The sequence below is a fragment of the Cynocephalus volans genome, chromosome 3 (genome assembly GCF_027409185.1).
Source record: "Cynocephalus volans isolate mCynVol1 chromosome 3, mCynVol1.pri, whole genome shotgun sequence".
In the NCBI taxonomy this organism is placed as follows: Eukaryota; Metazoa; Chordata; class Mammalia; order Dermoptera; family Cynocephalidae; genus Cynocephalus; species Cynocephalus volans.
Window position 1 is genome coordinate 31,354,984 of NC_084462.1, and position 17,621 is coordinate 31,372,604.

Consider the following 17,621-nt stretch of genomic DNA (forward strand, 5'->3'; position numbering starts at 1 on the left):
TACAGGGGGATGTGGGAGCTCAGAATTGGGGTAGAATCTCCTTTGCTCAGCTTTCCGCGCGCTCCCTATGCCCGTTCTGAGATACAGCTATAAGAACTAAGGCCTCTTTAACATGAAAATTTAAAACCAGTCATTCCAGTTTGAAGTTGAGGACACAGAGACAGAATATGACTTTCCCCAAGGTTAGATAGAAATGGTTCCAGAACCACAGTTCAGGGCTCTTACCTTGTCCAAAAGCAAGTATTCTAGTGTTTTTATCACTGGGCATTCCCACACAGGTGGAAAGAGATTATTTTTATTCTGTTAGGTTATGTATTGTTGCAAATTCCCAAGAGATTAATGTATGTGTTAACTTCTATAAAATGTTACCCCAATCCATATTAACCATGTCTGGCTGAGACTTGAAGGGTACATTAAGGTTCTTATTAAATCACTACACTGGCAGTAATACCTGGGCTCACCTTCTCCTTAACCTAAATTAACACATGCTCTTAGCAGTCTCAAATCTAAAGCAAGTTCCTGAGATGAACAAGTGACTGGGAAAACAGGAGAGGAGAAAATTAAAGTAAATGATAGGGTGACCTTCTCACACCACTTGTGGTTTCTCAATTAAACAAAAGCCAGTCAGCTCTGCATTTCTCTTCTCTCAATAATAGATTTCACTCTCCCATTTAGTGCCAGCCCACACGGGGGCACACATAGCCACACACTTTACTAATCAGATTGGCAGCAAATAGAATTAAACCTTTAAGGCAATTAAGCAATTCATAGATAACATTTGGTCAGCTCAATGAAAATGTGAATTCATTCTTCTTTTAGAGAAGTAAGTTGATGAAAATTCATTTCCTGTTCTATCATCTTCATTAACTCTTTTCCAAATAATGATTGACATGTTTTGGGCTTAGAGCTACACAGATAGAACTGTTTTTTTTTTTTTTTTCATTTTTTGCTTCACTCTGTTCATCATTTTGTAACCCACCATGTTTTTCTGCCTCCAAACTCTTGAGGCACATTTAGGTAATCTTACCTGCAGCCTCTTCTTTGTGCCTCGAGGCAAACTCTGTTAATTTTCCCTGATACATGGTGATGCATGCATTAAACACCTTCTCAGACCTTGAGTTCCGATTGTATCTTTATAGCATTCTGAAATGGTTGTGGTTGGATATTCATGTGTCATAGATGCATTACTTGGCTGTTTCTTGTTCCTCTCTAATCCCCACATTTAAGGTCTCTACTGTTTCTTGAGCTAGTATGGAAGAGAATGCTGCACCCAGAATCAGTTGTCTGAAAGCAGCACGTGGTCTTTGCATTTTCACTTCTGGGTTTGTGTCAGCCACCACAGAGTCTGCACTCAGCACTGCCACTGCACCCTGAGCCCTCAACAAGAAAATAATGAGCAAAATGCAGCCTGTGCTTCCTGCACCTGCCAAGGTGCCTCTGTGCTCTGTCTAGCTCAGGGTTTCCAAATCTGGTGCATTTCAGCTGGGGACTTTTAGAAATATTTATAATCTAAGATTTTAGTCCAGACCTGTTGAATCAGTATGCACAAAGTTTGGCTCAGGCATATTTTTGCTTTTGTTTTTTAATCTCCCTGTTTGGGTATAGGGATTTGCCAGCCTTTATAAGACACAAGTGTAGGTGCCATATTGGTTTTTTTTCTAAATTAGTGTCCATAACACATTGTCTGACGCGTGATCTGTCAGTAATACAGAAATCACTTAGGTCCAAAGAGTGTTAAGATGGCCTTGCTTATAAAGAAAAATAAGCACCTTACCTGATAGGTGATTGTATGCACACATCCACACGTGTATAGTGCACTGTACTATGCATATGTATGTGTATATGTATATATGTTTTTGCGTATTTACAATGTCATTAGAGGCAGGTAAAACATAAGAAGCAGCTGTCCAATAACACTGTGGTCTTGGACATTATATTTAATCTATTTTTCAATGTTAATAAAGTATTGCAACAAACTCTCATTCAGTAGGACACATGGCCTTGCTGTGCCTACCTGCAGGTTTCGACCCATTAATGTAAACATTAGTGGAAAAAATGTGAGTGCTTCTCAGGAATGTCACCAATGCTTTTTTAGCACAAAGGCTTGAATGTTACTAATTCACCAGTACATCTTGGTAGGATAACACGTTTTGAGCCTTTTTTCTTTTTTTTTGGATACTCATCAGCTACTGTTAAAGCCATCAAGCTGGCAGTGCCACCAATGTCACAAGGAAGAAAGATGTTTTGGGAAGCAGTTGAGCTCAGCATTCCAGGAAATATTTCTCACCTATTTGTTACTGTACACATAGGCTTACATTTTCTCAATTTAGAAAGACTTCTAAAGAATGGACTTTTGGGAAGTAGACACAATGTTCTCAGCAATACTGTAAATCCTCATTAACTTGCTAACAAATAAGTGAGATAGTAAAGGAATTGCAAAGATTATGAGGGAAGGTTTAATCATCTTATGGTTAACTAGCTCTAAAAGCACCAACTTTTCAAGTTCTTGAGACTCCGTGCTTAAATGGATAGAAGGTCTTCTTTCTTCATTAAACTAGCTCTTTTAATCGCTTCTCGGCCTTTTGGCTAAGATCAAGTGTAAACTAGCTCTTTAAGGCTTTTTAACTATTAGAAGTACGTTTTGGACTTCAGGATAATACTATATTTCTTTTTTTTAAAAAATCTTTTATATGAGCATTTAGGTCTTAATTCAAGGTCTAAATTGCATGTTATTTGTGTTCATAGTTACATGCATACCATATATATCAGAATGTGAAGAAGGGAGGGAAAGTCAGCAAGTATACAGTTGTCCCTTAGTATCTGTGGGCTCTGCATCCACAGATTCAACCAACGCTGGATCAAAAATATTTGGGGAAGAAGAAAACAACAAAAAATAACAATACAACAATAAAAATAATATTAAATTAAAAATACGATATAACAACTAGTTATATAACATTTAAAATGTATTAGGTATTATAAGTAATCTAGAGGTAGTTTGAAGTATATGGGAGGATATGCACAGGTTATATGCCAATAGCATGCCATTTATATAAAGGACTTGAGTATCCGCAGACTTTGGTATCCTTGGGGGTCCAGGAAGCAATTCCCTGAGGATGCTGAGGTATGACTGTATTGTGTTTCTGTTCACATTAATTTCCCAGTGCTTGTTCCTTAAATGAGAAATCATGTATATTAAAGGCTATTGTTGGTGATTAGTACATAAAAGCATTTTAAAAAATTTTATAAATCGGTTCAAAATCGCAGAGTGAGCACCTCTTTTGTTTAATTTTTGGAGGCATAAGGTATTTCAGTATGTGTAGATCTTTCTTACTGAGTTTTCATGGTTCAGGAGTTTTTTGGCTTAAGATAAAATAGAAAAAGAATCTCTTAAAAGAGTAGTCTTTCTTGGACCTGTAGGCTCGAGCCTTTGAAAACATGAGCATTTTGTGAGATTCTAAGGTGGGTTTTGTGTTGTTCTCTCCCAGTGCTTTTATCCCCTCCCTCACACCCTACTAGTAATCTGATAACTAAGAACTTTTCAATCAATTAGTGTAGGTTATATTAAGGCTTAAGTCTTAAAAAATTTCATAATGGATGATATTTAGATATAAGTGTACATTAAAAAACAACAACAATAACAAAAACAACAAAACCCTGCCATATCAAACTCCAAATCCCAGAAAGAGATTGACAGACATTTCTAATATTTAGTTATTGAGCTCTGGTGTTTGTACAATGCCCTGACAGCCAGAGGCATTGATTAGGTTTATAGAAATTGCAATAAGTCACAGTTATACTAAACTGAATTGAATACTGTAACTTGTTTTAGTGTTTTAGTCATTGAAAAACACCATTATCTACAAAGCAGGTACCTGTTACTGCCTGCTTATCTTGTTGAGTTAATGTGACACATCTTTTTCCTGTCCTCTCTGTCCCCCAGAACTGCAGTTGAAATCTTGCTGTCCTCTTGCTTACATCCTTCTGGCCACCTATCCACCATTATCTAGTGGGGTTTCAGTAATAAAGCCACTAGGCTGTGTCAGTGTGTTTGTTACTTTAAAGGTGGCTAAACTAGAAGGTTTAGTTAAAGACACCGAAGTCTCACCCATGTGGAGGTATTGAGAGGCAGTCTGTCAGGCTCCTCCGTTTTCTGTCTGCTGCCTGACCTTCACTCCCTCTTCCACTGTGCTCTTCTTGTGATGTCCCAGGAGAGAGTGAGTGGATGTGTGCATGAAGGAGTGTGTGTGTCTGCACAAATCTTTCCTTTGCCATCATTTTCATCCTGTCCTCTTATATCCTTCCTCTTTAAAAACCAGTATTTTTCTGAGGCCTTGATGAACAGTTTTCTTTGAGCTCCCCTGCGGCTGTCTAGAGGAATTTATCTGTGGGGCCATTTAGGGATGGAATCTTTGAAGACAAAATACTTTTTCCTGCAGTCATGCTTGGGTTCAAGGAGACCTGCACAAAACCCCAAGTGGGCAAGGAACCTGCACACTTGGCTTATATACTGTATGCTCCATTGTACAGGAGCACGGAGGGTGACAGCCATCCTCATGCCACTCCCCCACACACTTAGAATTAGTAGGGCGTGACAAATAATGCCTGCTTTCTCTTCCATTTTACCTGGCTCCTTGTCTTTCCTTTTCCCAAGGGCTTTCTGACCTTTCAGTCAATGCCTTTTGCAGCCCTCTGCCCTCCTCCCATTACCAGGGGCCCCCGGGTTCTGTAATGGGTTCCTGTCAGTTGCTTGTTGATGGACAGAAGCAGTTCCTCATCCTTACTGGTGCTGCTGATTGGTGTTCCCCCAGTGAGTACTACTGGGTAGAAGGGAGCTGAGGTGGCTCTAGCAACTCGGAGAGTTGCACTTGGATTGTGCACACACGCACGTGCACACACACACACGTCCACACACACACACTCACTCTATCCTGCTGCAACTCCCAGAAGATCATATAATCACTGTTTTGGCCACACTCTGCTCTTGTTTGGTTTGCTAGCACAGTAACTCAGAGGAAAGAGGGAGGCCCTGTGCATTCTAATCCCTTGTGGGTTCAGTAGTTTTAGATAGCAGACACCCTAGAGAATGCTTTATAATTGAGAGATTTGTCGAGGTCACCTTCTGGCCCCCATTTCCTCTCTGAGAAACGAGCCTCTGAATCTGCATTGCAGGTGTTCCTGACACCCTTCTCCTGTCTTCTCCCTCTTTTCAGAGCAAGAACTACAAAAACATCTATTTTTTTTCTCCTTAGCTTTTCTTTTAGACATATCTGCTGCCATTTTTTTCCCCTCTGGTGATGGTGGTGTGACCTAGGGAGGGGAGGCATCAACAGCTTCTTTATGTGCTAACCACATTCTCTAAACAGGCCCTGTTCCACATCTCTCACTATTCTAGAGGAGGTTGCTCAGCACACGTCAGCTGCCTTATATCTCAGGGTATGGCATTTTGATTCAGCCCTGCAGTCCTGTGCCCATCCCTAACACTGCTGACATCTGCTGCCACTTTCCTGTCTAAAGCAAGGCAATTCCTGCAAATCACAGTGTGAGCAGAAGCAGGGGATCCTCTTCTCATTTGGCATTATCCCAGTTTGTCTCATTGCTTAGACCAATATCATGAAACCCTGGAACTTCATAGCAGGATGGGAGCTTATATCTGTAGTCTGAAGACCCCAAATTACAAGTGAGGAAACTGAGGCCAGGGAAGCCATGGATGATAATGTTTACTAGATTGCTGCTTTAGATTTAGCTTGCTTTGAAGTATACTACAGTATTTTACTCAGTGGGTATGTCTCTTAATATGATTCAAAAGTGCCCCAGTGGGGCACAGTTGTCCTGGATCCAGATTGCCATTGGATGCTATAGCAGTGTCAGAATCAGCAAGGATTACCCATGACCTTTTATTTGAGGTGTAGTGTGGGGTCTGATGTTGGGAAAGTCTGAAGGCGATGTTCTGTTCTGGGTTGAATGTATTGTGAACATCCTCTGCAGACATCTTGCAAAGAAACACAAAGGAGGGGGAAAACGTCTGCTATGTGAGGAGAGCTGGTTCCCTTTTAAAAAGGTAATACCCAAAAGCTCTCTTATAATAGAATTTATTGATTTGCTGATTATAGCAGCAACATACTTGCATTCCAGAGATTGTAGAAAATGCATGCATTTTCAAAGAAAAAAATTTTTAATTATACTTATAATGAAATGAGAGGTGATCACTCTTAATATTTTGTGGTACAATAATTCCAGTCTTCCTTTTCTCTGTGTCTCACATAAACTTTCTTCAAGGTCATTGGATATTTTTCCATACCCTGATTTTTAATGACTACATAGTATACTATTAAATTGATAATGCCATAATTTAACCTATTTTTGGATATTTGTTTTTTTCCAACTCATCATTATTGTGCATAATGTTGTATTTCAGGGATTATTTCCTCGGACTACATTTGTTGCAAAATTATTCAGTAAAGGGAAATTATTCAGTGAAAGGAGTTTTAGAATATGCTGTGGTTTTTCACATTTCACATCAGAAATAGTGTCCCATTCTATGTTACCACCAGTGATATATAAAGGTGCCCACTGAAATGTCTCACCTCTTTGGTTTCCCTTTAAAAAAAATAGACATTTCAGCATATAAAAATCAGCCCTTATGTATGATTTATAATAATGTAGGTTCACATCTTTGAGTTCATAAAAATATTGAATTTGGATTCTCTCCAATTTCCCTTTTAGTAGAAAAGGCTCAAGTTCAGGAAGAAATATTACTTAGAATTTTATTGAGTAGAGAAACATACTTTGATTTCTGAAATTCATGACAAGTGACATAAGCAATTAATTAACTAATAAATTAATGGAAATATTTGTTAAAACCTTGAATAATGCATGGATTTCTTTAACCAGTGGAGGTAAAAAATTATGTAAGACAGACCTGTGCTGATCTCCTTGGAGATGACCATCTACAAGAAAGATGAACTTTCGACAATATTCATTAACATAGAACAAGTTTCTGATTTTCCATCATTTCAAGCTGTTGACACTTATGTGGACTTAAAAGCCTTTAAAAATATGTATATATCCAGTGAGTATAAATTCTCAGATTTAGGATATTTCTAATCAAAGACTCACATATAAGGTGTAAAACTAGTAAGCAGTGGAACACTAACCAAGTAATGAAGGATTCAGGAAAGAGAAGAAGGTAATTATACCAGACAACCTATGCCAAGAAAAGCAAATGGGGAAAAAACATAAGCTGAGTTTCCTGCAGCCTGTATAGTCGAAATTGGTTTTTATTTTTCCCCTTTACAGTTTTTATTATATGATCTATTGAAATGAAACATTAAAGTTCAGCAGAACAGAGAAACATTTCCCTGTCACTAAACGATGAGAAGAATTTGTAAAGAGGCTTGAACAGGCTTTGGCAAGAATGATGCCTAGGACTTTCAGAACAGTTTGAGAGAGAGACAGAGAGAAAAGAAGTGAGTTAGCCATTTTGTTTGTCAATATATGCTCAAGGTAATATGGTTAAATTGTAGTTCTTTGCATGTGTTTCTTATGAGAGTAGCAGGACATTGGGTCTCTAAGTCTCTGAATGTTTGATTAGCTATTGAGGTAGAGCTTGGAAAAACCTACTGCATGGTCCAAAGACCACTGGTTCTCAAACTTAGTTCTGTCAAAACACAAATTTCCTGTGAGTTGGACTGAGCCATTTCACTGACTGTAATGAAATGACTGCTTTCTTTTTTTTCCCACTGAAACATGGGAGGGAATAATAAGTGGGTAAAAATTATCTTAGATATGTTTTCGGAATGCATATTTTTGTTGAACCTTGCCTTATTGTATAATTAAGTAACAAATATGAATAGAAAAAAACTTAACTTTGGATGATACTTAGTTCAGCGGCTTGTTTTAAAACATAAAAGAACACCACAATGTATTTGTTTTTAAATAGGTAATGTAATTGTGTATTTTATGAGTAAAATAGTTACTGTTTCATATAACGAAATTAAACATCAGAATTTTATGGTGTTCTGCAGCCATTAGCACAGCTCGTGATTCCCAGTTTTTCAGCCACATCAATCACTTTGAAAACGTTGCCTGAGCATCGCTTTTGAGCACCTGAAGTACAGGTATTTATGATGGTGACTGGAAAGCTGTCCTTTGGCTCCTGACTTTAGGAGTAGGGGTGCAAATCTGACACTTTGTTATAAAGATGAAAGATCTCAAATGTGTTCTTAACCTCATGAAGAGCCTACAACAATGCCTTCAGGCAGGTCTTAAAAATTATAGGTGATTGGTAGATCATGGTGCTCTGCTATGCTCCAAGGTCAAGGGTTCCCTCCCCATACTGGCCAGCTGAAAGGAAAAAAAAAAAAAAAAAAAAAAAAAGCCAAGTCTCTAGCTTTACATACAATATCTGTAAACCTTACTACAACTTTGCAAAATAGAGGCCATTATCATCTGTGTTTCATGGGTGGGGAAACTGAGACACAGAGAGGCTAAGTCCCTTGGCCAAGACCACAGTTATGAAATGACACAACAGGAGAGCTTAGGTCCCTCCACCTGCACGCCTTCCTCTGCATGCACTACCTTGCAGTAATCAAGACTTCACTAAAAGCAGTTTTTGGATCTGCACAAATGCTTGAGTAAGAACTCTGTTGAAGGTCCATAAAATATAGGACATAACTTTAGCCTTGAAAAATTTTTTCGGGCAAAAGTTACCAACTTAAAAAAAAAGGTGTTTACATTAGGGCATAACCACATCTCAAAGAGTCAGAGTTAGTCACAGAATATACCCCTGGAGAAGTTGACAAAGTAACCTATTGAATAAATTAGTTCAGTCTTCTCTGCTTGTTGCTAAAAATATTTTCTTTTTTGCTTTGGTGTAGAAGTTTTGAGAGTATTAAATATGATATTGTATCTAAAGCCCCTAGCTTAGCAACATAAATGGTTTGTGCTTAGGTGTGTATAACCATGGGTTCAAAGTAGTAATTGACCCAGCAGATGAAGTGTTTTACTTCCATAATTCTCTTTTAAACCAAGCCATGAGGAACTGCATTCCAGTATCTATGTTGATTTTTGTCCCTCATATATAGTAGCTATTTAAAAAATTACTTCCTGTGCCGGCCCCGTGGCGCACTCGGGAGATTGCAGTGCTTGGGAGCGCAGCGGCGCTCCCGCTGCGCTGAGCGCGGTGCGAGCGAAACCACGCCAAGGGTTGCGATCCCCTTACTGGTCACAAAAAGACAAAAAATAAAGAAATAAATACAATTTAAAAAAATAATAAATAAAAATAAAATAATAAATTACTTCCTTTTAAAGGAGTCTAAAATGTATTTATTTTTGTGCAGCTCAATGAATATTTATTGACAGTGATTGAAACTTAGCCCAGTTTAAGTTCCTCTCATGCTGATCTTGCCAAGCATTGGTTGACATCAAGCCTTCCTACAAGGAAGAGCCAGCCCAGACCCCTGGTTATAAGACATGGGGCAAAATCAGGCTTTCTCCATTCTGAAGGAAGGGAAGAGGAAAGAGATGGGGGATTTGTTTGAACCCCATGAGCCCCGGGAGTTTTAAAAAATGTTTTCCAGGACGTATCCCATTTACCCTTCTTAGTTCTCTGCCATCAGCATTTCTGGTGGTGTACTAGGAATATAGAAAGAATATATGTACCCAGCCTCCAGGGCATCAATAGTAAGGCATGGAATATTTTAAGAGCAAACTGATCACTTCTCCATTTCTCAAATGGAGATAAGTTGAGAAAGGCTTGTTTTTAAATAATAAAGCTGGCTGTTTAAAAGTGTGACTAAAGTTAACCCATCGATTGCCCTAAAGTATTGAACTGTGATTGCAAAATATTTGCCAAATATTTGTCAGTATCGCTCTTATATAGTGAAGAGAAGAATTTAGCCTTAAATTAGTTAAAACGCATAAACCATTTAGAATAGCACTTAACATATAGTAAGAGCTTCAAAAATATTACCTATGCTTCAGAACAGTAGCTCTACAGTGGTATACCATGGCACAAAGTATGTCTTTATTTTTTTTGCAGACATATCCTGAAATATCTGTATATATATTAAAAAAAAATTTTGTATAGCTGGATATACAGGTGAAGCACCCATTGATGTTTCAGTTGGCTAAATTAAGAGGTAAGGGACGCAGCGTAATGTCAAGTCTTTGTTTACCAGGTGAGACATTGCCTCTTTGTCTGCAGAGGTGCACCAAGCACATTTTCAAAATGACACACCAGGTGAGCAGTGTGTTAATTACCGCTACTTTTCGTAGACACTGTGAAGACACGTGGCTAGATGGTGCTAGTATTAATTACATTATAATTACTGTGACTTCTTCAGAACTTTTGAGACCCTTCAGTATTTTAAATTTCTCCATGAGTATAAAGTGGTTCAGAACTATCAGTTAAGAACCGGTGAGGTAAGTTCCTGTCTGTAATTATAAAAGTGATTTCTTTCTTGTCTTACAACTTTATTCTATATATCCTGAGAAAAGCCCTTTCTCAGACTTTTAGACCAGAGTCTAAATACAATAATAAAATTTTTCCAAGACCAGGTTTTGATGGTATGGAGATCAGAGAGAGCCTAAAAACACAACACTTCTCTAGTATAGTTAAATTATGAAAGAATATGAAAATATGAAGGGCAGGGCATTAGAAACAAGATTCTACATCTTACATTGGTCCAAATCCTAGAAAGGTTACTCACATAGAAACCTTCCTTTTTGTTTTCATGTGCTGCACCTTTATCTCTCATATCCTTTTTTCACCATCACACACCACACATCTGTTTGTTGTTCAAATACTCCACTTAACACTGAAAGTTCAAATCATTTAAAGGGATTGCAGATACTATGATGAACACAGTAAAAAATTATATTTCTGTTGTATGGTAAGACCCATGAATCACATCTAAAATGTTACTACTGTTTTTATTAGTCTTTATTAAAAAAGGGAATATGGAGATTTACAATTATGGTAAAATTTATTAAGTGGGTGGATCAATAGGAAAAAAAAACCATTGTCCTTTCAACTCAGTCCTATTTCATCAATAGGACATCAGCTCTTTATGGATTAAGAAACATGGCTCATCTCTGCAGCATGGTGCCTGTACTACTTTTTGCCCACAAACCTGAGAGGGGAAAGGTAAAGGGATAGAGAAATTAAGGCTGTAAGGCAAATTAAGTTCACATATTTTTGTTTAAGGATTGTAGGAACTCCAAGACTGAATCAAAATTGTTAACTTAGTTTTTGACCAGAATAATGGCTCTATTTCTGTTGTAGAATAAGTGGAAGGTTAATGTTTGTGTGCCCTTGGTGGTTTACTAACTGGTTAAATAGCCAATTGAAATGTGGGGAAGGGAGATGAAAACAAACTACATCTTTTTTATGGGGCCAGATTTTTACATTTGGATGCTGTAGAGCTTTTGCTTGTGGGCCTGGAGACAAATGTGATTGGAGGCTCCTCCTGGGGGAGTATGGAAGGAGATGGAAGACAGGAGTAGATTCTTCTCTGTACGCTCTTCACCTGTTCATTAAAAAATAAGTAGTCCCAGTCCAGGCAAAAGACTGCAGGGTGGGCCTGGGTGGACCATAAGACCTTTGCCACTTTCCAGTTTCTCCCTTAGCTCTCATTCTATTCAGAAAACAAATTGCAAGAACATCAGAGTGAAATATGGCACAAACCACAGCTTCCTTTTCATGTATTGACTCCTTGCTCAGCCTGTAAAAGATAATTTTATTTCTCTTTTAGAGTACTTGTCATGCCAAGATGATTTTATTGTAACACGTTTTAAAATGTTAATACAAGTAAAATAAGATGCATTTTAAAATAAAATGACAAGCTTTTCCTAGTTTGTCTTACTTGGTTTTTGTTTTAAAACTGAGGACCACTAAGCCTAGATTTTGTCTTACCAATTTTAAAAAAATTAGGTTCCAGAAGCAGTTTCTACAATTCTTCCTTTCCGTAGACCTGTTGTGAGCTGCCTATTTTGATTCTACAAGTTGTGCGCCAGTCCACCAGCTTTTCTAAAACGTAGGTTGATGGCTTAGTGGATGAAGATGGGTATTGATCCTCTAATTGTCCTCATCTATAGAATAGGAATAGCATGGTACATATCTGTCTCATGGGCTGTGAGGATGTAAGGAGATAATGCCTGGAAGACACTGAGACCACTGTCAGGGTCACAGCAGGCACTCTGCTGTTCGCTGTCATCATTGATACAGCATCACCATCTTTATTAACCTAATGCTCAATTCTTTGTCCCCCGTCTACATTCTTGTTTCCCAAGGACTACAAATTCCTTATTGCCAAAGAAAATGTATAAAGCTTTCTGGGGTTTTTTGGTACTTCTGTTGTGACTGACCTCAATGTGATACAAACATTCTGAAAATGGGCACTGAATTCTGTTCCTAGGGCCTCTAGGAAATCTCTTAAGAGAATCAGAATAAGAAAATGATACACTTAATCAAATCTTACCCCTTCTCTGTGTGTGATTTATGGTTATCTTACTTGGGCATACCTGATTACTTTAGAAGGTTCCATTCCACTTACCTGAATTTGGAGAATTGGGTGTCATATAAAGAGTGTTGGAGAGGAGGATGGGGTAAAAACAAATGAAATGTTGAAAGTGAAATAGGTGTTTCTGTGGGCTTGTGTAAGCACCAGGTAGACAGCAAGCTGGAGCTGAGAGGCCAGGTTCTGGGCCAAAATGACTGAGATCTTCTGAGCCTGTGTTTTCTTATCAAATGGGGATTTGGGATAAGATGGTCTCAAAGGTCCTTTCGTGCCTTAATATGTTGTAAATTTTGCAACCGGGTCATCAGTTCTGGTGCCCACATTTTCAAGTTGTATACGTTTAAAAAGAAACTGGTTAAGACGCTGAAGTAAAGATTAGTCTGGGTCAGGTTAAGACTGTTCCGAGTCTTGGTAATGAATGCCCCTCTTTTTTTTTTCTTCCTTCACTGTCTTTTTTTTTCTTTGTTTGCTGTGCCCAGCCTCCTCAGAAATAAAAAGTAAAGATATGAAGTCTATCTTCTCTCCTTTGTCAGTTTAAGTAAAAAGAACTTTTGCTTCCATTTTAATAATAGAATTTGTGTGTATTTAATATAGGCAGTGATTTGGCCTCAAGCTGGTTTAGATTTGAAGAGATGAGAATATTAAATCTTGTCAGTCAGCCCACAAACCAATTAAGTATTTCTAAGCTGACAGAATGTGGGGTGAAGTTCTTTTTCTTTTCCCCACCAACACCTCTCACAGTAAAAAAGAAATCAGATAAAATAGACACTCTCTTTGTAAAGGTGGGTTTGAAAATAGGTGATAGGAAAGGATGACTACATCAAGATCAGAATGTAGGCCAGAAATTCAGACCAAAGCGTTCAAGGGCCTAGAACAGTGCTGTCCAAAAGAACTTTTCTCTAATGTTGAAAATGTTCTGCATGGTCCAACATGGTAGCTACACATCACATGGGGCTGAATGTGGCTAGTGTGACGAGGATCTGAATTTTTAATTTTATTTCATTTTTATTTGTTTTAATTTAGATAGCCATATGTGGCTAATACTTTGGACAGTCACACATTCTCACGTTTCAAAAAACTGCCAAATCAGATTGCTATCGTCGTGGATGGTAGATTTAAGATTAAAAGAATGTCTAAATTGCTGTCCTGTGGAAGAGAACAGATTTCTATTTTGTTGTTGCAAAGGAAAAAAATAAAACCCCTTGGGAGAAATTGCAGGGCAACACATTTAGGCTCAGCATAAAAATCTTTTTATAGTGTGCATGTGAAATCACATTTAGATGTCTTAAAATCTAAGGACAACCCCCAAATCTGAGAGCACTCAGGGTTAGGCATGATGACAGTTTGGCAGGGACCTGTAGTTCCCCATCTATAAAATAAAAATAACACTGTCCCACCCTCACACGTGTTGCTAGTTGCAATAAGGATTAGATGAAATACTGTGTTTGTAAGTGCTCTAAAGCTACTGAGATGTTTTGTTAAGCTAATAGTGATTAAAGGACTGTGGATACTTCAAACCACCATAGGCTGCTTGTTCTAAAACAAGCAGAAAGACTCTCTGGGATCCCAAACCAGACCCTGTCATTTTGACAATAAATATGCCCCCAATGATTATGGTAAGTGGCATTGGTCATTCAGTCATTGATCTCAACCTTTTTAGTGATTGTTTCATCTGAAGAGGATGCTGAAATTGGTACTATAGCCTTTCCAAATACCCAGAAGATTCCTGACAATAAGCAAATGAGAGAACTCACAGTTGTTCAGCTGTGGTAAGTGTCCTCATTGCTGGGACACCTGGTTAGCACTTGAAGCATCAGTCAGCCACGGGGTTGCAGTTCCTACTGTTGGATGGAACAGATTAATGGAAAGGGAGCCTTGTAGGTAATGTCACAGCAGTGGCCTTAAATTGCAAAGAATTTCTAGCAGCCTCATGAGCCAGGGCCTGGCACAGAATTCATTGGCCCTTCTTATCCTCCATGGAGAGGTGGGAATGGCAGGACTGAGAAAGTGGCACTCACCACCCTGTGGTGAGCTCACACTCTCATAAAGAACTCCCACGGAATTCATTAGCTGCATTTTAGCACTGGCGCCTGGACCTCTCACATGGTAGGAGCGATTGTTCAGAAAGATAATGACAGCCCTTAAGTTATTATTGACAGGCTTTGCTTTCTTTTTAAGCAGGAGGACATTTCCTTGTCCTTTCTCTTGTTATAGTAAGTACAGAGCACTCTCATTAGGATGGAGCGCTCAGTTCCCAGGGACACGAGGAGCTTTCTTTTCCTTCCTTTTCTGCTCTCTTTCTTCTGTTCCATGCCATCTTATTGTACATTTTGAGTAAACTTGCATACATTTGCCCTTTGATAGATTGTTACATAGTACTAAAAACTACAAATAAGGAACACTAGACAGTCCCATTTTACAAATTGGCATTTCGGTCCTCCTACAGACTCTTCTCTGGAGAGTAATAATATCCACCTAGACACAAAGCTGGTGGAATTACAGTTCAGCTCTGTTTCACAGATGGCTGTCTTCGTCTGCGCGTGTGCACGTGTCGACATTCTTGCACGTGCTCTCCTGTCAGCACAGATTGGTATGTGCGTAGGTTAAATTTCTGGAGAAATCAGCTTTCTACACCAGTTGCATCTGATACAACTTTCTACCTCTGGCCAGGCCCTGGTGCTGAGAATTAGCTCATTTTCACAGCCCTCACATGTGTTGCCCTAGATTTTTTCCACTCATTATAAACCCTCCAGTCCAGAATCCTGGTCACCCCTCATTACAATACAGATAGCTCCACCAAGAATATCAGGGGTGTCCGGTAGGCTTGTCCTTGTCTTCTATCTCTTCATTTAACATTTTTTGTCAGAATTATTATTCATGTTTTCATCACTTCCTCTGGATCAGAGCAAAACATGTCCTTCATTCTCAAGGTCAAAGCTGTGTTCTTCAACCAACTCTTATTGTCTCATCCATGGTTTTGTCACATCAGCCATTCTTGTCTCTTTGTCTTATACAACTGTCTCCCTCACCACTTCCTTCTTCTCAGCTTTGGAACTTGAGCAAGGTTTCTTCCAATCTTTAAAAAACAGAAGGAAAACCCCACCTGCATCTTGAATCTCTCCCTTCAGAGTCAAGGGATTTTATACTTGCTATCATCCTTGTAACTTCTGAATGAATAGTTACTATATCCCATTGTGCTAATAAAATTGTTTCTTAACACCAACCGATGACTTTCTGATCACAAAGTACAACAGATTTGGCAGCATTCCACCTGGTGACCACCTACTCCTCCTCGGCGCTCTCATGCCTTGCATTTCCCACCTCTGCCCAGTCCTCGAGCTAGATCTTTCCAGTATCTTCATCAGGTTCTCCCCTCTTTCTTTATACATATTTAAGAATCCCAATGTTAGGAGCAAATAAATATTACTTATCGGCATGGATACGAGAATCGGGTAGACACAAATTCAAATCCTTGCTCCACTATGTATTTAGCGGTGGAAACTTGGGTAAATTATTTAACTTTTCTGAGCATGTTTTCTCGGATTTCAGAGGGTCGTGAGGATAAAATTGACAAATGCCTACCAAGTGCTTAAGATAGTTCCCAGTCCACTGCTTTTCACTTTGTCTTCCCATCATCCACGCCCTCATTTCCTACTGTCATCCTTTCTGCTTCTGGCCTCCCTCTGGAGCCCAAACGCCACCTCATCAGAAAGGTTAATGCCTTTCTCAAATAGAAATCACTGTTTCTTCCCCCCCCCACAGTAAGTTTCTCCTTCTTCCCTGATGTGGCTTGATAGTCTCTCGGGTTGGAAGCACAGAGGTCTGTTTAACCTCTTCCCTGTCTCTCACCCTTGTATCCAGTTAGTCAGCAAGACATATCCATTATTGCCCCCAGGATCCTTGGGTCTGGACCTTTCTGTGACTCTTAACACCTCAGTCATGGTTAAGTTTCCCGTTTATTGTTTTGGCCTCCCAAATGGTCCCCATCGCCATTCTATTGTAAACATTCTTCCTAAAACTGTACACATCTGATCATGTCATTTGCCCACTCAGATTGTTTTCTGTGTTACTTTCCTATTCCCCATTAACTTCTGGCTCAAGGTTCCATAGCCAGTCTATGGATCACGATACAATGAGAAAAATAGTTGATGCCCTGCATACAGTTAGAACTCACTAAAGGCTGAATGAGTGTGTATCAAATGAAGCGAAATAGGGAGTATGATAAGAGGTAATGCAATGAGAACTTCTTTGGTGATAAGTGGTTGATAAATACAAGTTAGCTCTTATTAATATATCCCACAGAATTAGTTGTAGAAAAAAACCTATAACTTGATTCCTATATTTCACTTGAGCTTATTAAAAGAGAGGAATATGTTGGACAAAGAAGTAGGGCATTTCAGGTGGGCATCAGCAGGCTCACCCTCTGTACACTTCTCCTCCAGCCATTGCTGACAGGGCCAGCTCTCCATTCTTGGTATGGGTGTTTTCGTCCTAAGGAGACAATCGTTGATGAACTCAGAAGGGGTTCCTTGTCAAACTGTGCAAGACTGAAATTAGGTTCCTAGAAAAACCATGTGACACTTTGTAATACATATCTTTTGTGGACACAAAAAAGCACATTTGCTGATGTCCATGGGTCATTGTGTTTCTTTTTCCTATGCCTCATACTCTCTCCCCCACCCTTAGTACTCTGGGCAAGGAAACAGTGATGTTTCTGCATCCCACAGCATGCTGTATGTTAGAAGAGGCCAGCGAAAGGGAGTTTGATGTGTGAGTGACAGATCCCGAGGTAATGCCACTGGGGAGCACTTCATCTGACCTGTTTGAAGCTGAAAACTCACCAGGTCACACTGGAAATGGTTGCTGCTGGATATGGCGTTCATCCTTGTTTATCTTCTTCTTTTAAAACTTTTTTGAAGTGGTTTTGGAGTTTTTTTGGTACAAATGGATACTTCTTACTATGTATGTGTGTGTCTGCAAGAGCATTTGTGTATTTCTTTTTCATGTTTCTTGTCCCCACAGAGCTGGGTTGTGACCTTTTGATATAAATTGTGAATCTTAATGAATTCATCATTTGCCATGGGAGGGAGATCTTGTTCA

At 39.0% G+C, this 17,621-nt stretch overlaps 1 protein-coding gene and 1 pseudogene across 2 annotated transcripts in view; both read left to right on the forward strand.

The window, feature by feature from the left end:
- Positions 1–17,621, forward strand: part of AUTS2 (activator of transcription and developmental regulator AUTS2) — a 1,156,454-nt gene that overhangs the window by 710,023 nt on the left and 428,810 nt on the right. The gene's annotated exons all lie outside the window — the stretch shown is intronic.
- LOC134374130 (U2 spliceosomal RNA) lies at positions 2,567–2,687 on the forward strand (annotated as a pseudogene).